The sequence below is a fragment of the Crotalus tigris genome, unplaced genomic scaffold (genome assembly GCF_016545835.1).
Source record: "Crotalus tigris isolate CLP2741 ecotype Arizona unplaced genomic scaffold, ASM1654583v1 scf7180000018518.7366548510:968632, whole genome shotgun sequence".
Lineage (NCBI taxonomy): Eukaryota > Metazoa > Chordata > Lepidosauria > Squamata > Viperidae > Crotalus > Crotalus tigris.
This window is the reverse complement of record NW_024097054.1, coordinates 327,008-350,360: the sequence shown is the minus strand read 5'-3', so window position 1 is coordinate 350,360 and position 23,353 is coordinate 327,008. Positions and strand designations below refer to the sequence as shown.

The following is a 23,353-nucleotide window of genomic DNA, read 5'->3' as shown; positions in this document are numbered from 1 at the left end:
CTATCCAATCTCTGGAAACAGCACCCTGAACTACATACAATAAACACCTTTCCGTTAATTCCAGGCACATCAAAGCCCGGAAGATCTGAGTCACGCAAAGGTGAGCGTGGAAGGGGGGACAACATCAGAGAATTCTGCATGTGGGCAGAGGCACCCTTTCTTTGGCTTCCACTTGCAGATACCACAGAACAAACTATAGGTTGCCCTCAACTTACAACCATTCAGTGACATTCAACGTCACAACAGTACTGAAAAAAGTGACTTACGACCATTTTTCACACTTTCACACTGCAGCATCCCCATGCTCATGTGATCAAAATTCAGACTCTGGGCAACCGACTCCTATTTTATGACCGTTGCAGTGTCCCAGGGTGATGCAATCCTCTCTCGCAACCTTCTGACAAGCAACGTCAATGGGGAAGCGAGCCAGATTCACTTAACAACCGTGTTACTAAGTTAACAACTGCCACGATTCGCTTAGCAACTGTGGCCCGAAAGGTCGTAAAATGGGGAAGCCAGATTCACTTAACAACTGCTTCACTTAGCCACAGAAATGTTGGGCTCAATTGAGGTCATAAGTCGAGGACTACCTCTACTTTAGGGCGCCCAAGGACGAACCGAGCCGGCGCTGTTTCCCCACCGATAAGGGAAGGCTGGTGGGGCTCCACGCCGGCTCCACCTCCCTGGCGCGGCGCTGGGGCAGCTCTTCGGTTCCTCCCCGACCTCCCCGCCCTGCGTGCCTCTGACGCGCCGATCCTTTTCTCCTCGTGCGCTCCCTCAGCTCTCGCCGCTCAAAGGGCGGCCAGGCGGGCTCGAAGCAGCAGCCGGTCCGAGCGCTGGCAGCGGAAACAGCCACCTCCCTGCCCCGACGCTAGGCGAGCGAACGAGGCACCTGCCCGGCCGCTCAAGCAACCCAACCCCGCCGCTTCCGACTCCTTCAGGAGCGCCCGCTGGGGCGGCTTCGCAGCCTTGGTGCTCGGCTGGCGGGTCCTCCTTTCGCGCGGAGGGCTCGCTTGAGGAATCTCTCCGCAAGGTCAGCCCGCCTGACGTCTGCGCTGCTGCCGCAGCGACGGCGGCGGCGGCCGAGGAGAAGGCTGCAGCCGGTTCCTCCTGCCCTGCTGAGAGGTGAGGAAGCCGCGGCTTGCAGAGCAGCGAGGCGCTGCTCGAGGTCTGGGAATGACGGGCGAAGAGGCGGAACGCCTCGCCTCTTATGGAGAACCGTTTCCCTGAATAGCCAGGCGGGACGTGCTGTGGACTTGAGGGGGCCGGTGTTTTGTTTTTCTCGCTCCCTTCTTGGGAATTCCTGCTTTACTTCCGAGAAAAATCGGCATTTCCCAGAGATGCTTGAGTAGAGCCTATCCTGAGCGGGTGGGGGTGGGCTAGATGACCTCTATGGTCGCTTTCGAGCGTTGGGACCCTATGAGATCGGCCGGGCAGTCTGCTGCAGCCTTGAAGTACTTTGGTTGGCAGGGCTAAGTACTGTTTAACTTGGGAGGATAAGCGGCGATTCCTCTGAGCTACAGGTCTAAGAGGCAAGAAAATGTCTCACAACTGTTTTAGATCGTTTCACCATTTTCTTCTCCTCAGTGTGTAAAACAACGCCTCTCTCCCTTTGCTCCCCGCCCCGGAAAAAAGCCCTGGGGTTTCTGTTGCATGTGGGATGGTGGAGACCGTTAAAAAAAATATAAAAAGGATTTCCTTCATCTTTCCTCTAGTTTATACGTGATCTAATCCCAAATAACATTCTCCTGTTGTCTTTGTTAAAAATTGGCTCCCACCCCAACCCTGCCTCTCCTCCCCCAATATGTGATACCTTTTGGAATTATTTCCTCCCCCCTTTCTCTAGAGAAGGAATTGAAGGACACCAACAATGCCAAGATTTTGCGGGGGGGGGGGGGGGGGAAGAAAGGGAAAAAGAAGGAATAAACTGAGGCCGGGAGGCATGTCATGTGTGCAAATTGTTTTTATTCATTTGGATGGCTGGATGAATTATTCTGAAAATAAAACCTCTGTTATTTATCCCTCTTGCAAATTCTGTCTTGAAGAGGCCCTCCATTCATTAGGCTAATGGGGCTGGGGATGATGGGAGATGTAGCCCAAAACAGTAGAGAAAGAAGGCACATGCAGACATATAGGAGTATTCCGATGTGAAGGAAATCAAGGTTTCTGGCCAGCCTTGATTTTGTCCATTCATAAATGCAATTCACACAAGAACAGATGTTGTTACACTCAGCGATGGTTTTGTGAGAGAGATGACTCAGGCTTCGTTGTGAGAACACAGCCTTTCTACATATGTCTTGGGTTTGCTGAATGATTCCCAGCTTCCACAGGCGTGCAAACTCCAGCAAGACATGGCAGACAGACACTCCCCAGTAACTCTGTTTGGGAAAAGTCTGCATTTTATTTTCTCCTTCAGTTTACCACATCTACCTCCCTGTTTTTTAAAATAGCTTTAAACATATTGACTTCCCTCTTCCTGTTTCTAAGGAGTGGTTTGTCTACAGATAACAGCAAGCCACACAAGATAACAACTGTGTGAAGGTACTCTGAGAAAACAATGAAACCTTGAGGTTTTTTAAATCGGGGAGGGAAGTTAAAGATGCAAAAAAAAAAAAAAAACCCAACCCAAAGACAAAAAGCACCAATTCTTTTTGAAAGAAAAATAGCATATCCTGTTGGAGCTTTTGACCAAAATTTCTACCAACTGAAAATGTCTGCTCATAGTCCACTAGGAAATTTTCCTGTAAAAACACCAATTTGACATGAATGGAACTAGGTGTAAATATTGGAACCTTTGTCATCGTATTTTTTTGCTGCAGTGTGATTAGCTTTCGGTGGATTCTTTTTTTTTTTTTCATTTTATTTTTGCCATCCGATAGGGAAGAGTCATCACCATAGCAACACAACTGTCACAGCCTCCAAATGCTGCCCCAGCACAGGTGATCCAGAAAACAAGCAACAGCCTCAGAAAAACAAAAAACAGGCTAGTGGCTTTCTTCGTTAACTCTCGCGTTGATGTTTCGGGTCCTTGGTTGACTAGTTGGGGGACAGACAGGAAAAGCCTGAGGAAGTAATATTTGCATTTTTACAAAAATGCTATCCTATGAATTGTCTGTGTTGACCCACATATCTCTTAGTGCACATTTTTAAGTTGGGAGAAGCGTATTTAAAAAAATGTGCTGTTTTCTCCTTAGGTCTGTTCATTTACAAACTGGCCCATAGCAAAATACTTGCACCCTATAGAGGTAGAAACAGGATGAAAGAGAAAAGGCAGTTAGTTATGCAGAGAAAGATTTGAGTCTCTGCTCAATATTGAAGCTAGAAGGTGAGGTTATGTTGATCCAATTGCTGTGTTGCTCACCGCCCTGTAAAGAGTGCTAAGATGGTAACATAGATATTTATTCAACTCTTATGTTTTCTTTGCTTTTTGTGACAAAATGAAAGCTTTAGGAGTGTGAAATAATGAACCCAAATCAGTTTGCTTCACCGTCTGGCCTAATCCTGTCTACTTTCAAGGGCATTATCATATCAAATAAGAGTGTTTCCCATTGACTGCTATAGCTTTTCAACCCAGTGTCAGATGACTGCATTTTGGGCACTTGGCAATTGGCTTACTAGTCAGTTGTAACAGACCACATCACATAATCATGATTTATGACATCTTTGCCAGTTTCCAGACTTTAGGGGCAGCTTGTACCAAAAAAAAAATTAAAAAAAAATCCCATAGGAATATATGGATTCACTTAACATCGCAATTGCTTAATGACTACCATAAAAAAGTTGTAAAATAAGGTCTGGTCCCATGGAGGCCTCAACTTATGACAGAAGTCGTATCATGACTTATGACAGAAATTTCAGGCTTCATTACAGTCGTAAATCAAGGACCATTTGTCTTAGGCCTTGAAGATACATGTAGTGATGCCTCTATACCAGGGGTCTTCAAACTTGGCCCTTTTATGACTTGTGGACTTCAACTCCCAGAATTCCTCAGTCAGTCCACAAGTCATAAAAGGGCCAAGTTTGAAGACCCCTGCCCTATACGTTCGAGCAGCCTTGCTGTCCTCTCGCAGACCAGCTAAATCAGTGGTTCTCAACCTTTTTAATGCCGTGACCCCCCAACCAGTCGTAAGTCAAGGACTACTAAACCGGTCGTAAGTCGAGGACTACTCAACTGGTGCAGCACCGTTTGCAGAATGGGACTTTTGGCGGGCTCAGCAGGCAGAGACAGCCTGGACAATTCCTATTGGCTTTTGAAAGCCAATAGAATTAGACTCTATTCAAGAGAGTCTATTCTATTGGCTTTCAAAAGCCAATAGAATAAAAGGGAGTAGCACAGCTAAGGAAAAGGGGGAAAAAATGGCGGACTGCGTTGTTTGGCGACCCCCGTGAAATGTTCGTTCGACCCCAAATGGGGTCCCGACCCACAGGTTGAGAACCACTGAGCTAAATGGAACAGGTAGGACTTGATGACTATCGTTCCCCAGAATCTTGTTCTTCATGTACTCCAGGGAGCAATCAGCACCAGCCAGGAAAGTAACATAGGGTGTTCTCTATTCTCCCATTTCCTGTTCAAAATAAATTCAGTAAAACAGTGGTTCTCAACCTTTTCTTCACCGTGGGCTCCTTTTAAATACCTTTTGTGGCCACAGACCCTCAAGTCTTAACTCAAGATTTAAATCATAACATTTCTTCAAGCCTTCTCAGACTCCCCTATGACAACATTGTGACCCCCCCCCAGGGCCACAGGTTGAGAACCACTGCAGTAAAGTATGGCTGTGTTAGTGACTGATACTATCATTTTACCACAAGTAAAAAAGAGGGGAGCTGCATCTAGGAAAATGGCAGCAAAAGTTTGGGTATTCTTTGTTCCCTGCTACCAATAAAGGAGAATATTTGTAGTTGAGGGTTGAAATGGGGGGGGTCCTTGGTGCTCTTTGAACTTGATTGTTTTCTTGCAGGTGTTTCATTACCCAAACTAGGTAACATCATCAGTGCTTTTAACTTATGGCAGTTTGACTTGCTGCAGTCTAAAAATGCAAATTGTCCTTCAGCTTCTGGCATTTCTGCCTTTGCCCTACAGAATTGTTGAGAATCTCGGAAGTGATTTTTGCTAAGGTAATTGGTACTCTTGAGAGGAGAGAAAGAGGTTCAGGCCATAAAGATCCCAGAGTGACCTTGCACCAATCAGTAACTCAATTCACACAGTTATTTTGAAAAGATAACTGCAAGGAAATACATGGTAGGATAAAAGAGTGTGTGTGTGCACGTATGTGCACATGCACTTGTGTGCATATAATCCGTTTGTGTGCTACCTGAGAGAGAAGCAACTAGCCCAGTGGTTCTCAACCTTTCTAATGCCGCGACCCCATAATAGAGTTCCCCATGTTGTGATGACCCCCAACCAGGGGCGTGGCCAAAGAAAAGGGGGAAAAAATGGCGGACAGCCTTCTTTGGTGACCCCCGTGAAATGGTCGTTTGACCCCAAATGGGGTCCCGACCCACAGGTTGAGAACCACTGAACTAGCCTATTTAATTGCTTATGTGTTTTTAACCCATCAAAACAGATTGCCTTCTGTCTAGGGAAAGGTCTAGAGCTAGTTTTGCATATGCAAATTTCCTTCCTTTCCCCCCTCCCCCATTTCAGAAAGTAAACAAAGCATGCTATTCTTGTTTCTACTCCTGCAATGTAAATGAGTGCAGTTTGGCATTACATTTACTTAACTGAGTAGGAGATTTCAGAATGATACGGGTGATTAGATAGATTTAGTTGCTGTCTGTATCTTGTTTGGAGACTAGAGCTGCCCAGAGCATCAGGAAGGTCTAATTCTAGAAAACTTGGAGTCCTAACATATCCCCCCCCCCACTTTCAAATTCTGTCAACCATGTGACTTGTGAACCAAACAATCCATGCAGGTATTAGCAGGCAGGGGATGTTTTGGTAAATGTTACTATGTGCTATAGATCTCAACAGTGGCATTTGCCACCTAGCTGTCTGACAGGAATATAGCTGTTCCATCTTTTGTTGAGTTCTACCCAGAGTTGGAGATTCATTGAATTGCTGGTATGAAAAAGCCTGCTGGTTTTAGTGGTAAGTTCTTTTTCTGGTACAAATAGACGCGGAGATGCAGGAAAGGGAAGGAGGAAATGAACCAAACAATGTATTGTGTCTGAAAGAAGTGAACCCTTTTTCACAGAACTATATCTTGAGTGTAGCAATAGCACCAGCCGCACTAAGATAGCTTTGCTGTGATCCCATGCCCTAGTGACATGCTGCAGTGTATTAACCATGGGGCTACCTTTGAAGTCTCCTTAGACATTTATTTGATTCAAAACACAGTTGCTAGCTATAATCTGGACCTCCTCTTGGGACATACAGCATCCTCAATGGTTTCCGTTTGCTTCTAGGGAAAACAATCTGAAATCCAGAAATTGTTCTCCAAGGTCCTTAATGCCATGGATAGCTGAAGAATTGCTTATTCCACTCAGTCCGCCCATTTTAAAAAGAGGCTGATTTCATTGTTCACATTTGTAGTTGTTTAAGTGCCTTCACTGTTACAAGATTTTTACAGATGCAAACATTGAGATAAAAACACCAGATTGGCATGTTGCTGTATAAATGCAGCCAGAACGTTGGTGATTTGCATGTTTGCAAACTGCCTTTTCCTTTTCTTTTTTCTTCTTTTCTTTTTTCTTCCTTTCTTTTTTCTGCGAGCAACCAAATGCCCACATATTTCCTAGAAACACAGCTGCATGGAAGATTGTCCACTGACTATGGATTCAGGATAGATCTAGGATCTTCTAACTAACGATCATTCATTTAGTAACCGTTCCAAGTTACAATGGCACTGAAAAATGTGATTTATAACCAGTTTTCACACTTACCACCTTTGCAGCATCCCCGTGGTCACATGATCAAAATTCAGATGCTTAGCAACTGACATGTAGTTACGACAGTTGCACTATCCCGGGTTCATTTGATCACCATTTGTAACCTTCCCAGCCAGTTTCCAATAAGCAACGGGGGAAGCCAGATTTGCTTAATGGCCGCATGAGTCAGTTAATAGCTGTTAAGTGATTCACTTAACAACTGTGGCAAAAGTGGGCTTTTGCTTAACAAATTTTGGGCTCATACTCTAGTTTAATGCATCTACTCCCTGGCATTGTCTCCAAACTGAAAAAGAGACCAAGCAGTAAGATACTGTCCTCTTCATTCTCCACAGTGAATCAGTTGGCTGTTTAGGTCTGGTTAAAATTGGTGTTTTATCCTCACCTAGAAAATTATCAAGCTTTTTGTTGGTCCATTTAATTTTGTTAGGTGTTTGGCTGTCAGATCTGAGCTCTGGTAACATTTTTCTCATTGCTCAAACACCTAAGTATTTAATTTGCGTTTGTACCTGATCTTTGCATCCATCAAAGCAACAACCAATAAAACATTTTGGGATATACTTTTATAATGTTGACAACTTATTTTTTTTTTAAGTTATTTTTGAAAGCTGACTTCAGAACGAAAGGAAAATAAATGATGGAATGGGACAAGATGCTTTCTTGTTTCATGATGAAAGGGCCAATCAAGTCATTTGATCTCACTTAAAATATATATTGAAACTTGGTGGTTAAGATTAACACCCACCATGGGAAAGCACTTTTTGATCCCAAATTTGCCAAGATTCCCTATGAATACAGATCAGGAAGGATCTCCCAGATTGAAGAAATGGTAGAGACTATCCTTCAATTTCAACCCACGCTCTTCATCAGTGGTCTGTTGAATGTCATTTAAACTCTGTCTGCTTTTCACTTGGTTTTTGTAGACAGCATTAAGCAAGGCTGGGATCCTATAGGAGGTATATGCAGTACTTGAGAATAAAACCCAGAAGCAAAAGAATTTGCATAAAAGATCACAGGCACAAGATTCTGATGTAAAGGCTGCTTTGCCCATTCACGTTTCTCACTTGAAAAGTATGACATTGAGGTACTGTGGTTTTCCTGTAGCCTTTAATATGATTTACTTTCAGTTTCTTAGAAGAACAAACAATACCTTTGCGTTTCTAAATTTGATTTGAAAAATTCATCAATTCTGCATCCTTTTTTCGAGCAGTATCAGACAGTTGCAGGAAATGAAAATTTTGCTCTTCTTCTATTTTTTTTTGTCTTCCTACCTTAGTTTATCAAGGTATAAAGCCACTGGACACTGGATAAATTTCAGCTTCTATTGAATGTTCTTAGTTGAAAGCAATAACAGAAATTGTATATATTGAATGCTTAAAATCTCTAGTGAGCTCATCTTATAACCAGAGCAATAGATGGTCATACCTATAGATAGATTGGTTTGTGGTCCCAGAAGGCATGCACTCATATGTTGGTAGATTTAGATATTGGAAGATGGCCAGGGATAAGTTAATAAGCAACATTTTATAACTCCAACTTATGTACATAGGTTATATAATCCATTTATCCATTCCATTAGATAAGATTCCTTTCATTCCCAATCTGAAATCCTGGACGGCAACTCAACTGAAATTCTCTAGGGGACTACATGCAGATGCCATATTTTGCAGTTCTTTGTACCTTAGTGACAGCATGCTAATCAATGCTTCATTTCATACCTGAAAGTCACAATGCAAAGGACCAGTATAAAAATAGACCACAGTCATAGTCATAATGGTGAAAATATCCCAAAGTCTTTTTTAAAACACAGTTAACAGATTTGTTTCTTTATTATTCAATATAGAATAGAATAAAACTGGAAGGGACCTTGGAGGACTTCTAGTCCAGCCCCCTGCTCAAGCAGGAGAACCTATCCCATCTCAGGCAGGTGGTTGTCCAGTCTCTTCGTATTGCCCAACCCCAAATGACTCTGAGCAGCTCACAATCCACCAAAGCAATATACAGAGACAAAGGAAGAACAAATCAGACTCAGAAAAGCAAAAGGAAGAAGAGCAAAAATATATTGAGTTTGGCAACCTCACCAACAACTGACATCCAACAAAAGGGGCCCCAATCATTCAAGGGAGAACAGCCAAGGATTTGAGGTGTTCTGGATGCCAATAAGGTGAAAGCCAAATGGAGGACCTCATTCTTGAGGCACTGTAGGCAAGAAGGCACACTTCCTGGGTCCTTATGGATGCCATTCTTTAATCAAAAGAATCCAAAGCATGCCAACCCTGTCAGTTAAAATCAATTGGGTAGGCACCTCAGAAGATAGACACATCTCAAGCAACTAGGCTCTTGATTTGTATGTCTTTATAAATCATAACTAGTGCCTTAAATTGCACTGGAAGCATAAATAACCAGTGCAGCTCACAGAGCAGAGGTGTGACGTAGGCACACTGAGGCATGTCCATTATTTTTTCTGCTGCCGAATTCTGGAGTACAATAGTTGAAGCTTACAAGTGATCTTCAAAAGCAACCTCATGTAGAGCACATTACTGTATAATAGTCAAGCCATGAGATGACTATGGAATGCGTGAGTGTCTACAGAGCCTCTCAATCTAGGAATGGGCACAACTGACACATCACATGAAGCTGTGCAAAGGCCTTCCCAGCTCATTGAGCAGGAACTGTAACTGAATATGTGCCATTGTTAAATGGGAAAACACAATCTATCAAGGTCAAAGATGGAATATCCCCAGATCTAGATGACCCAAACTCCCATAGCCATTCAGTTTTGGTAGCACTGAGTCATAGGCAGTTGTTCTCTATCTAGATCTCTAGGGACAGGGATAGGACCTTGATAGCATCAATTGACCAGTCTGTGGTCAAAAGATATAACTGGGTATCAGGAGCATGCTGGTGATGATTCAAGCAATAGTTATGAAAGGCATCGTGGTTAGTCCTGCTAATGTTGAAAAATATGGATTTGCCTATTCTCTCTCACTTTCTCTCCAGCCCATATATGTAAATAATTTTTTTTTTGATAATATGTATTTTGCATATAGGTAAAAAGACTTCAAACATTGGATGTTTAACAGTAAAAAGACTTCAAACATTGGAGCAGCATTATATTTAAATTTATTTTTTTGCAACTCAAGACAGCATATCAAATGTTCCCTCCTATTTTTCTCACAGTAACAACCTTCTGAGGGGCTTGGACTGGGAGAGAGTGACCGACACAAGGTCTCCAACTGGTTTTCATTCCTAGGGAAGGATTAGAACCCATGGCCTCTCAGTTTCTGATTAACACCTTAAGCACCAAGCTGGCCCTCCAGAGACTGGACAGCCATTTGTCTGAAATGGTATAGGGTTCCCTGCCTGAGCAGGGGGTTGGACTAGATGACCTTCCATCATCGTCGTTGTCGTCAATATTATTATTATTATTATTATTATTATTATTATTATTATTTGCAATAAATGAAAAGGTGCCTTTTAACCAAATTGCCTTAGCCTCCCACATTGCCTGGAAATTGTGGAGTTGCAGTCCTATGAAAGGCACTAAGGTTGGGAAAACTCTGCTTTGAGTAGTTTATCAACTGATTAAACATGGAACAGTCAGGTGAAATCATAGCAAGTTTGAATAGATTGATATATTTCCTATCTATTTTTGTGCACTTTGAACTCTACTGATATTTTGCTGAAACAAAGCCTTGTGAAGACTGGTATTGTAACTGTGGAGATTTAGTTACTTATTATATCTATAAAAATCTTTACACCAAAGTTAGTAGCTTTGGGGAAATAAGGAAAAAAGCAGTTTTAAATTGGTATTTATTTACATATTATCAGTGTTTGTCAAAGTTGGCCACTTTAAAAATTTGTGGACTTCAATGTCTAGAATTTTCTAGCCATGGATCTCAATTCCCAGAATTCTCTAGCTTGCTGGCTGGGGAATTCTGGGAGTTGAAGTCCACATGATTTAAAGTGGTCAGGTTTGACAAACACTGATATAGGTTACTACAATCTGGTTCTTTGTTTAAAATGGTGCTGCCCTCAGAGCAGTGGGAGCATTAATCACTTTCCTCAACATAAAAATAAGTGGGAGAGACATTAGAAAGGAGAAATGAGCAAATAGGCAAATTTAGAACAGGCCGCTTGTGAAGAAAACAGATTTCTGTTACAGAAAGATCAATGCTTTGTTTGGAAACATTTATTTTTCTTCCAAACAGTGAAGGATAATTAACTAAATAAGGCAAAGTGCATCTTTACAGTCAGACAGTACTGTGTTTAGGAGGCCATTACACAAAATGATCTTTAGGCATTAATTTGAGAGAGTCATGGAGAAAATCACTCGTGCTATTTGGAGAGGCCTTTCCTGACTGCTAAAAAGATTGGCTTTATATCATACTTGTTATATGAATCCAATTAATTGGTGAGGCAGGTTCTGAAATATTTAAACCTTGACTGTATTTTATTGCATGCACTTTTTTAGGCAAGTTCTTCTGGAAGATTTTGTTTTCAGATTTTTTAAAAAAGCGGGTTATGGATAAAGTTCAGATTGCACCAGGAAACCAACCATTCACTAACGCTGTGATATAGCAAGAGAGAATATAATAGACATATCTGATACTTTTGTGGACTGCCAAATTGGAAAAAGATAGTTTCATATTTTCTTTTGGTTGTAAACCTGAAAGTGCTACTGGAGATGGACTTCAGTTTACTGGCTAATGTGTTTTGCCCAAATTAGTACATGTTGTCTCATTTATATGATAGTTTGGCCTGAATCAATTTCTATTCCATATTTAGTGATTTAAAAAAAAAAACTAGAATGTGTTCTTCAAATTTCTCAGTGTTAGGACTGATTTCCAAACTCAGTACCAAGTCTGTTGGTAACAGTGGCCCGCTATAATAATAATAACAATCTCAGAAATAATCACAGCTTCACACCAGTATATTTGCCCATTAAGCAAACTACTTATCAATCTTATGTGAATAGCTGTTCCAGTTACCAGAATGCCCAGTGAATAAACATCCCATTGAACAACAGGACTTATTATACTGTCTAAGATTAAGTAATACAGGTAGTCCTCGATTTATAACCATTCATTTAGCAATCATTTGGGATTACAACGGTTGTGAGAAAAATGATTATGACAGGTTTTTGTACTTTCAGCATCCCCACAATCACATGGTCAAATTTGAGCGCTTGGCAATTGGCATGTATTCGCAATGGCTGCAGCATCTTAGGGACACATGACCTCCATTTGTGACTTCCCATTCAGCTTTAGACAAGCAAAGTCAATGGGGGTTGCTGGATTTGATTAATGACCACATGATTTGCTTAACAACTACAAAGATCTATGTAATAACCAGGACAAACAAAGGTTGTAAAATCAGGTGTGACTCACTTAACAACTGACTTGCTTAGTAACAGAAATTCTGATCCCAATTGTGGTCATTTGTAAGGCTTGCTTTGAGCTGGGCTCAGTTGTGACGTCTTCACAGACATTAACCTGGAGTTTCCTTGGCCCATATCTAAGTGGTAATTGTTGCCTGCTTCCAAGAAACTGTCAAGTTTCTGACTGACGAACCCACCCAAGCAAACACTTTGAAGATATTCCGATCTCTTAATGTGAAACTTTATTGAGGACATTACTTCGGCACTAATGAAAGCAAAACCGGGTCTGGCAAGACCCCTCCCAAACCCAGATGGTAAAAGCATTGAATTCTCCCTCCTCCCTCTGGGTCAGGTCACGTTGCCCAATCAAGTGGAAAAATATTGTTATGAGAAAGCATCTTTAGGTCTGGCCAGACATCTAGTGTAATGTCCTTGAGTCTCATGGTCTAGCTTCTTAATCTTTGAAGTTGGGAAGTTCATTGGCAAACTGAGAAGCAATATTTGTCGCACCAGCAAAACCATGCTTCAAAACTTGACAGATACTTTTTTTCAATTTCCCAGTTTAGCTTTCAGCTCTGGTGTTCCCTGGAGATTCCCATGTGAATAGCAACCAAGCCTAACACTACTTAGCAATAACAATAGCACTTATACCACCTCTAAGTGGTTTACAGAGTAAGCATATTGCCCCCAACAATCTGGGTCCTTATTTTACCAACCTCAGAAGTATGGAAGACTGAGTCAATCTTTAGCCGGTCAGGATCGAACTCCTGGCAATCAGCAGAGTCAGCCTGCAATATTGCATTCTAACCACTGCACCACCAAGGCTTTACTTAATCTCTCAACTGAAGCAAGGTCAGTCAGGTGCTGTTTGTTGAACTCTTTCCTTAAAAACTAAGTTTCCACTCAGATGTACATTTTGATATAGTTCCACTTTATTTTTCCATCTAGGTACAGTAGTAACTGTGGTCTATTCTAGAATACTTTGGCCAGTTTTATGCAAGTTGCTCCCTCCACTTCAAAAGGGCATATATAAATTGCAGAATCCTGTGTTTTAATTAGTACAAGGTTGGGTGATTTTAGAAAGTTAATTAGTGGAATACTGCCTTAATCTAAGATTAGGAAGCATTAGAAAGTATAATATTAAGATAGAGTGGGAAAGTTGTAGTTTGGTTCTTTGGAGGCAGTGTTTTTTTTCCTCTGCAATACTTCTAGGCAGTTTGAACAATCAAGTTTTTAAATGAATTATAAAGCAGAACTCACTGGACCAGCTCTTCCCTCACTCTGCCATTGGCAACAAGTGGTTAATACTCAGTTAATACAAGTGGTTAATACTCAGTGAAAATGTGTGGTACACCTGAAGCTAAATATGTTGTTGATCTCTCCAAATGTATTGTTAACCTGGATTATTTCTAAGTTAATAGATTTTAAAGAATGTGTTCTTAACGCATTATCATATTGTATTACTTTATAAAAAACAAGATATTAATTAGACACAATGATTGGGGGATTTCCATGGAAGCTGTGAAAAATGACAGTTGTATAACCTAGTTTGATGCTTATTGGCACAGAAGTAGCACCTCCTTAATTAAGGATGGAATAAATATTTTTCTAAGAATGACAGTTTTCCTGTAACATAAACCTGCACCCTTTATAATCAGTTAAGCTCAAAACAGTCTGTTAAATGCCAGGTGTTTGTCCTGTTTTTCAGCCAAAGCAGGACAATCTGGAAGCTACTGAACTACATGAATTGCTCTATGTGGCATGGTGGTCAGTTCTGGGACCTTTTTTTGCTTTTAATTCCACATGTGAATATGATCAGTTTTGTTCACTTTAACTGCATGAGTCTCACATAGAATCTTCCACTGCAGTTAAAGGTAATCATTTGTGTAAGGAAAATAGGTACTTAAGGAAACACCAACAAAATAAAATAAGATCATGATGATGGCATCACAAGAGGGTGCTAGAAATTCCTAAAAGAAAAGGGCGCCCAGTAATGAGTTACTGGGGGCCCCTATGAGAGAGCTAGTAAAATCTACCAGATTTTAATAAAAGCCCGCCAAAAGATAAGGTGTGTGGTCAGATGAATTTAGTCATCCAATAAGAATTGCGGATGTAATGTAGGAACTGTATAAATATTTGCTGTGAGGACATGCGGTGCACTTGGTTTGAGATGTTAGTCCCAAGTGTAAATTCTTAAACTCTGTGCAGAAATAAAAGTTTTTCAAAATGTTACCACCCACTTTTGTGTGATTATTTGGGCTAACGTAACACTGAGTGAAATGAGCCATCCAGCTTTGGGCTGGGCCAACAGTGGTGATCCCCTTAGAGCAGGGGTCTTCAAACTTGGCCCTTTTATGACTTGTGGACTTCAACTCCCAGAATTCCTCAGCCAGGCACGCTGACTGAGGAATTCTGGGAGTTGAAGTCCACAAGTCATAAAAGGGCCAAGTTTGAAGACCCCTGCCTTAGAGCCTGCTTAACTCAAATGCTTATTTTTTCGGTGTTTGCAGCTAATGCAAGCCCAAGAAAAGGATCTCCTTTAAGGATGCACCTTAAAGTGCTCCAACACTGGAAGGTTTAAGAAGAGATTGGACAACCACTTGTCTGAAATGGTATAGGATTTCCTGCTTGGTAGGGGGTTGGACTAGAAGACCTCCAAGGTCCCTTCCAACTCTGTTATTCTTTTAAGTGCCCTTTCCTCTCTGGATCTGAATAGCTGCACATCTCTGTTTGACACAGATTTATTCTTCTTTTTCTTTCTCCTTCTTTCCCATTCTGTTTTCCTTCATTTCTTTTTATTAGCAAGGATAATAAAGTTGTTGAGGTTCAGATGACAGAAGTTATCCCATGCAGTCATGGTTGAATAGCTTTCTTTTCAGGCTGAGAATATATTGGTGCTTTCAGTGGCAAACTAAGAACCAAACTTCAGAAAGTAGGTGACCAGAACTAAGAAATGCACAGAGCCAAGACAAAAGCCTAAGTGGATTGAATTTACAGTTCAGCTCACCTTATTTAAATATAATTTAATTAAATGAAATTAGTTCTCATTTACTTAATTACTATGCACATCTCTCATCTTAAACATGATAACTTGGGAGCAATTTTTGGATTGGCTCCAGGAACAGGACCTGAGGCTCTAGGATGCTATTCATACGTTAAATAATTGGGGGGTTTCCCTTGTATTAAATCAAGGGTTTTCAAACTTGGCCCTTTTATGATTTGTGGACTTCAACTCCCAGAATTCCTCATCCAATGTGCCTAGCCAGGCATGCTGGCCGAGGAATTCTGGGAGTTGTGCCTGGCTAGGCACGCTGACTGAGGAATTATGGGAGTTGAAGTCCATAAGTCATAAAAGGGCTAAGTTTGAAGACCCCTGTATTAAATGCTGACTAATTGTATCAATTATACATACCTTGTTGTAGAGCTTATCTGTAAAACTCCATATAGTTATATAGGCTTATTTACTTATAGCTACAAAATCCCTAATAGTTTTAATTTCAGAGGCACCAACAGGGTAAAACAAGGTTGTACATCAACTAACTGTGTCCTTAAGCATATATTTATTTGGGACTTCACATTTGCTGTGCAACCCCCCCTGCCACCCCCAGGCACACCTTTAAGGGGACACCAACAGGTGCACTAAGTGCATCAAAATTTTCTCTGAAGCATTTTTTTTTTTTATTCAGATGTGATCAGCTGCATAAACCCTAGTATTGGGTGAGACCAGGACAAAAACAAAATCTGATTTAATTTCACTTGTGCTTGAATCTATAATTAAGGTAGTTATTCTCTAAAATATTCTCTCCTTCTGTCTCATTGAAAATTACTATTTAATGACAACCGTGGGAGATCTCCGGAGCCACACACAAGATTGTTGGCCTCTATAAGTGCAGGTCTTATTTTAAATAGGGCAGCAGAAAATGTGATTTGTGATATGGGAAAGCTTAAGGAGAGCTTGTCAGCAGATGTGGCTTTTTAAACAACTTTGCTTTGAATACAGGTCAGCCTCGATTTAGGACTGTAATTGATCCTGGAATTTCAGTTGTAAGTCATTGTGGTTACTAAGTAGGACATCATGTTACCTGGTCCAATTTTACATTTGTTGTGGTGGTCATTAAATGAATGCTGCAGTTGTTCAGTGAATAGATTTCACCAGTGGTGGGATTCAGATATGTGAACAACCGGTTCTCTGTGTGGATGCCGCTTCCGGAAGTCCGTTCTGGGCCTGGGCAACCAAAAATTACAATAACTACCAATTCTGCCAAAGTGGTGTGGACCAGCTGAATCCCACCACTGGATTTTACCCAATGTCCATTTTTTCCCCCAGAAACTAGAAATTTGCTGCTGTCATAGCTTCAGAATTTGGTCATAAGTAACTTTTAAGGGATCCATTGTAACTTCAAACAGTCTCTAAGCAACCAGTCATAAGTTGAGGACTACCTATAAAAAAATGACCTTAAGGTAGGGTAGTAGGGACGATTTTAAAAAATTACTCCTTGTGCTGATGTCCATTTCTCAGCTATTAATCACTATTTGGTCTCACTTTCTGGTATGTGATTTATCAAGTGCAATAGTGTAGAAGAGAATTATAAAAACATTAGCTCAGTTGATAAATATAGAAATGTTCAGGAGAGTGAGAGAAGGCAAGGCCATTTTAAGTTGGTCTTCCCAATTTAATGATGTCAAGCCAAGCCTAGAATCTTCAAATATGCTGTCCAGAAATTCTGGGGGACAAAGTCCTACACATCTGGCAGGGGTGGGTAGGTAAGAATTAGAGAGAGTGTTAAACATGCTATTCTTCACTATGGATGTTGAAGAAAATTAACATATATGAAAATGGAGAACAATTTGATTTGCATAAACAGCTCTTAACTTATTTCTATATGAATTTCTCAGCTAGTCAGTCTCACCAAACTGGATGGTGTTCTTGCAACAATATGGAAATAATACGGTGATAATAATACAAGCTAATAACAATTAAAATGTGTTTTCATGTTCATAGCAGCAGTTACAAAGCAGTTATTATTATTATTTTTACTATTATTACATTTTCTTTTGTGGAAAAAATAGAGGAAAACCTAGAAGCTGCTTTCTTCCTCCACTTTGCTCCGTGCTCATTTTGCTTCCCCATTTTGCTTTCCTTCCTTTTAAAACATTTAAGCACACACATAGCCCTTCGTACTGTCTGCCCAACCCCATCACCATGTCTACCCATCAGCTTTGGCTGGTTGCTTATTAAGAGCTGTAGCTTTACAGACTGGAAAAACTGGATTTGAAATGGGGAAAGTGAAGCACTGCAAGTTCACTGGACTCCAGTTTGCAGAGGCTACCATGACTTAGGCAAGCTTGCTCTAAAAGCTTTAGAAAATGCACACAATGTATTGATGTATCAGTTGAGGCTTCACACATTGGTTTACCAAAAGAGTATCATCCTGGATTAGTTGCTGTCACCCAAATGTATATAGAACATCTTTTAAGTTGTTGATAGATCTTCATTTATGGTACAAATAGTCTACACTGGAACTGCCCTTTACTATAGGAACTATGGAAACTGTAGTATACTGGGCGGACCACTTGCCAATATAGCTCAACATAGTCTTTTACTAGCAGTAGTAAAGATCTTGAGCAAGGTTCTGATTCCCGAAGAATTTTAAACAAAATATTGTTGGAAGTGGAAATGGAATTCTCTATAGGTAAAACATTAATTTTTAAGATAATCCCTTCCTTAAATGTAGGGGGCACAATGGCTTAGCGGTTAAGATGCTAAGTTTGTCAGCTAGAAAGCTGATAGCTGGGTTACAGACCTGAGTACTGAATGGCAGGGTGAGCGCCCGTTCCTTGCCCCAGCTCCTGCCTACCTAGCAGTTCAAAAGCATGCAAATGCGAGTAGATAAAAGTTGGTGGGAAAAGTTACTGCATTGGTGGGAAAAAGTACTGCATTCCATATTCTCATGCTGATCACATAATGACAAAAATGTCTCTCAGACAATGCAAAACTCCCTTGGCTGAGAATTGGAGATGAGCACCACTCCCTTGAGTCAGTGGCAACTGAACAGGGGGAAACCTTTATCTTTCTTCAAATGTGTATAGATGGTTGAAAAGCCAGATGGAATAAATGACAAAGATATTGAGATGTGGTGGCACCAGGGCTTTTTTTTCCTCATAGAATGCCCAAAACGGAGTTCCGGCACCTTTTTTTTTTTTTTTTTTTTTTTTTTAGAAAAAAAGCACTGAGTGGCACAGTAGTTAGAATGCAGTATTGCAGGCTGACTCTGCTCAATGCCGGGAGTTCAATCCTGACTGGTTTAAGGTTGACTCAGCCTTCCATTCTTAAGAGTTTGGTAAAATGAGGAAACAGATTGTTGGAGGCAATATGCTGACTCTGTAAACCACTTAGAACAGTGGTTCTCAACCTGTGGGTCGGGACCCCATTTGGGGTCGAACGACCATTTCACGGGGGTCACCAAACAAGGCTGTCCGCCATTTTTTCCCCTTTTCTTTGGCCACGCCCCTGGCACCTGCTGATGTATAAGTGGTTGGGGGTCACGACAACATGGGGAACTGTATTATGGGGTCGCGGCATTAGAGAGGTTGAGAACCACTGACAGAGAGTGCTGTAAAGCACTATGAAAACAATATATAAGTCTAAGTTCTACTGCTATTGCTGTCAATGGTCCTACCCAACTTCTGGCAAGAAAGACTCCGACGCAGGCAAATCACAGGCAGAATCAAGGTTTACTGTTAGGAACCGTTGACATGCAAGGCAAACAAACTGTGCTTCCCGTGCTCTCAAAGTTCGCGCTGGGAGCAACCGCCTCCCAGCGCCGTTTAAATACACACCAAATCCTACCCCCATCCTTCTAACCAGCATCTGGCAGAAATCCATTAAACGGCCAACAGCAACCCCCATCAGCCTTCGCTGCTTGCATCCTGTTCGCCTCGTTAATGTCTCAACATCCGGTTGTCCTGTGGGCCGTCGTTGAACCAATCCCCTGACTGTCTACTGATCCACCAGCCTGTCAGCTGTTGGTTGGTCTAGGAAACACCGCCGGGAGAACGGCAGCTTGTCGGCGGTTTCAGTGGCCCAGCGAAGGCTCTGAGGATGCCAGCAGCCAGCGAAGACTCTGAGGACGACCAGCGTGCGCCCACACACCAGCAGGTCGCAGTGGCAGTTATGGCTGGTTGAGAGTGGGTGGCTTGCTGCTGTCGTCCGTTCCCTTTGCGCCGTCCTCGCCCTCCCCCCAACCATGTGTATCAAGCCTGGAGGGCTTGACAATTGCTATATAGTCTAGTACGGTGTTTCTCAACCTTATAACTTTTAGAGGCATGCTACATGCTGGATAGGGAATTCTAGGAACTGAAGTCTACACCCCTTAAAGTTGCCAAGATTGAGAAACATTGATCTAGTAGGAACTCCATTTCTCACTGGCTGCTTTGTCTATGTTAGAAATTCTGTTTATATATAGCACCACAGAGCAAACATAGAATACAGTCACCATGTGCTTTACTGCTCAGTTGTTTCCTGTAACAGGAAACTCTCCTCAGAACATAAAGAACCATAGATAAAAATCATAGATGCAAACTAAACACTGCCATCTAACTGGCTGAATTATTCTGTCATGGTTGCAATACAAAATACATTCTAACATGTATTCCAACAGTCTGGGCACAAGCTGAAAAGCAGACAAGCCAGTATTTCTTTGGATACTGTACATATAGCAGCAAGGTGGCACTTTTATTCATAATGCATATTTTGCCCATGACATTCTTTTAGAAACATAGGCACTGCTTTCTACATAATGTTTTGGTTCTTTTGTTTGTACTGTCATGGTGAGGGGGAAGAATTAGTTAGAATTTTATAACTTTTTTTTAATCCTCTGGTTCTGAAGATATAATTCAGTTGTTTTTTAGGTTTGCTTTTACCATGTACTTTGCAAAATATAAAGAAATGTTGCCTTAGTTTTCATGCCACACAGTACCCATGGGTATGAACCTGGGTTTCTATACTTTCTCCATTATACTATAACCAACATTCACAGTCACTGAAATACAACAAAATAGGGAACTAACTCCCATCACCCATCCCTTTATGCAATAGATTGCAAAGGTCAAAATTGTTTTTAAATCCTCGTCCCTTCCAACTTTATTATTATTATATATTATATTATATTTAGGTTCCCAAACAAAAAGAGAATCAGTCTCTTCATTCAATAGGAGTTTTATTAACTTCCTCAAGGTCTTCCATCATCATAAAAGCGATGATCACTTGCGCATTTTGCTACATTATTGATTTTTATCTTCAAAGTGAGTTGGGCAGATTTAGTCCCATCATTCTAGTCCCTCTTTATAGGTGAAAAACCAAGATATGTTTCCCAGGAAAAAATGGGTAAGGCAAAGGTAGTTCATACTGTTGACAACACACTAAACATTATTTCTGCAGCCTGCAGTATGAACTACTTGCAATGCAATCAGTTCAACATATTTAAATGATAAGCTTGAAATAGAGTGTTTGAATGTTTAAAAGGAGCTTTTTTGGGGGGGGAGCTTGGAGCAATAGTTGAATTGGTTAGGCTGTCCCATTTTGCATTCCCAAGGGGCTAGTCCCAAATAAAGCCCCCCACATTCACACTTCAGTTTGATCTTAGATATGTCACCATGTCCTGCAGTGTTGAGATCTAAAATAGGTTACTGTAGACTACTTGTGTTGTGCTGTTTGCCTTTCATTTTCCTCTGTGCACAATATCAACGTATTGTAGCTTTTGTGTGAGTTGGAAACAAGGCATCTTCAAAGAATCGTTTTCTTTGCATGGAACTGTCATTTTAAAAGACTTTTTCTAATAGTGGACAGAAACATAAAAAAAAAATGTTTCTGTCATTATGGTGGCAACTGACTATAATCCAGTTGTATTTGGACGGATTGGTGGCTGAATCTCAGAGCTGCTGTGATTTATTTGTTTGTTTGTTTTATTTATATTATTTTTACAAATAACTCAAGGCAGCGAACATACACCTTCCTTCTTCTATTTTCCCCAATAACTACCCTGTGAGGTGAACTGGGCTTTCATGGCTAAGGTAGGACTTGAACTCACAGTCTTTCGCTTTCTAACCCAGTGTCTTAAGTGTAAGATCAAATAGGCTGGATTGGTATGCTGTATTGGATTTTGTGCAGCAAGCAGGGCATTCAACTAGGTCAGGAGTAGGCAACCTTGGCTCTTTTATGACTCGTGGACTTCAACTCCCAGAATTCCTGAGCCAGCATGGCTCAGCATGGCTGGCTCAGGAATTCTGGGATTTGAAGTCCACGAGTCATAAAAGAGCCAAGGTTGCCTACCCCTGAACTAGGTGAATGTTGTGGTTCTTTCCAACTTCCTGATTTCGTTGCCTGAAATTGTCCATTGCTGTCTTCAAAAGATGGAACTTAGGGTCATACAAGAGTCTATGAAAACCACAGAACAACTGTGCATAAATATATGCAGCCATTATTTTAAGACAGTGTTGACTGAATTCTGAATAAACTACTTCAACAAAACTTTTTTAATGCCAGGTAATCTTACCAAAATTACACAACTTACTTTTAACATTAAAGCTTGGACAGTTTATTCTATAAACGCTTTTCCCCTGATGTATGATACTGGATTTAAGAAAAAGTTAAAGGAGTCTCTGTGGATTTTACTCTGCTAGTCGTTGCTGACTATAGGGGGGTGATGGTCATCTCAGTGTCAAGGCCATTGAGCCAGACATTTCCACTGTCATGTGGCCTTCATGACAACACGGAGCATTGTTACCTTCCCACCGAAGTGCTACCTATTTGTCTACTTGCATTTGAACTGCTAGGTTGTCAGGAGGTGGAGCAAGGAGAGAAGTTCACCCTGTTGCGTGTTGCTCAGGTCTCAAACCTGGATTGCTGGCTTTCCAGCCAACAAACTTGGCGTCTTAGCTGCTAAGAAATCACTCCGTCCCTGTGATACTGAATAATAAGTCCAAAACAAACAAACTACACTTTATAGTAGTGCAAAGTATGAATAAGGCTCATACATTCAAAACTTGTATAAACAATCAAGCCTCTTAAATCAATGACAAAAAGTGAATTAATCACGTATCCCTTTTGTTAGTTGTAAGCATAAGATTTATTATAAAGGTATTTACTCAAGTCCACACGATACAACTTTGAATATCTGATACACAGCTAAGTTAGAACAAATAATTAGGGTTTGAGACTTAAAGTGGAATATAGAATTTTTCCTACTGTTAAATGTTATGGAGAGTGAAACCAATATGGATTTTTTTCCATGTCCTTCAGTTTCATAACAGCCATTTCAAAGCTCCATGAAATACAATCTCCTTTACATACAGTTTCTTAAGAAAACCCATGTGGAAATGTTAATAAAAAGGAATCCAGGAATCAGACTGAAATTAAGAAAGGTTTTTATAGGTAATCTGTTATAATTGTTCAGAATAGATAGATAGATAGATAGATAGATAGATAGATAGATAGATAGATAGATAGATAGATAGATAGATAGATAATTCAACAGTGCAATTTTGAATCCAACAGGGGCTGTCTTTTCATCTGTCTTCTAAGTTTGTTTAATAAAAAAAAACATTGTGCAGATTAACTGATGGGCAACCGTAGCTGAGTTTTATGCAAACAAGAAATTTCATGGTTTGACCAACAAATAAAGGCTGTCCTGAGATGGCTTGAACTATAGTAGATATGAGAACAGTCTTTGCTTATAATTCTCTTCATTGCTTTGTACAGGTGTTGTTTGATTTAATTTCTGTGTTTACTTGTAAGCTGTATTCCCTTTTCTTTTACTACAAAAAGAAAAATAAACCTGTTGGTGGTATTGGATAACAGGGTTGAATTTTGGCAAGAAATATGATGTGTCTCACAAAAGAAAGACTTGTACTTTGAACACAGCCTGAAGATGAACAAATATAATGAACAATCATTTTTTGATTGGAGTCCTGGCTGTGTAAGTATTATCTATTGAGGCTTGATAGAATAGGAGTTAATGGGTTTTGGTAATGCTGTTTAACTTGATTATTACTTTCTGGTCAGTTGCCAGAACTGGATCAAAACAAGAT

General features: G+C 40.7%; 1 protein-coding gene across 1 annotated transcript in view; it reads left to right on the top strand.

Annotated features, from left to right (window-relative positions):
* The first annotated feature begins 553 nt into the window (after positions 1 to 553).
* The window catches only part of GPRIN3 (GPRIN family member 3), a 32,865-nt gene continuing 10,065 nt past the window's right edge, over positions 554 to 23,353 (top strand). The window contains exon 1 of the mRNA XM_039353404.1: positions 554 to 1,125. The gene's annotated coding sequence lies outside the window, so the exon portion shown is untranslated. The remainder of the gene's footprint in view (positions 1,126 to 23,353) is intronic.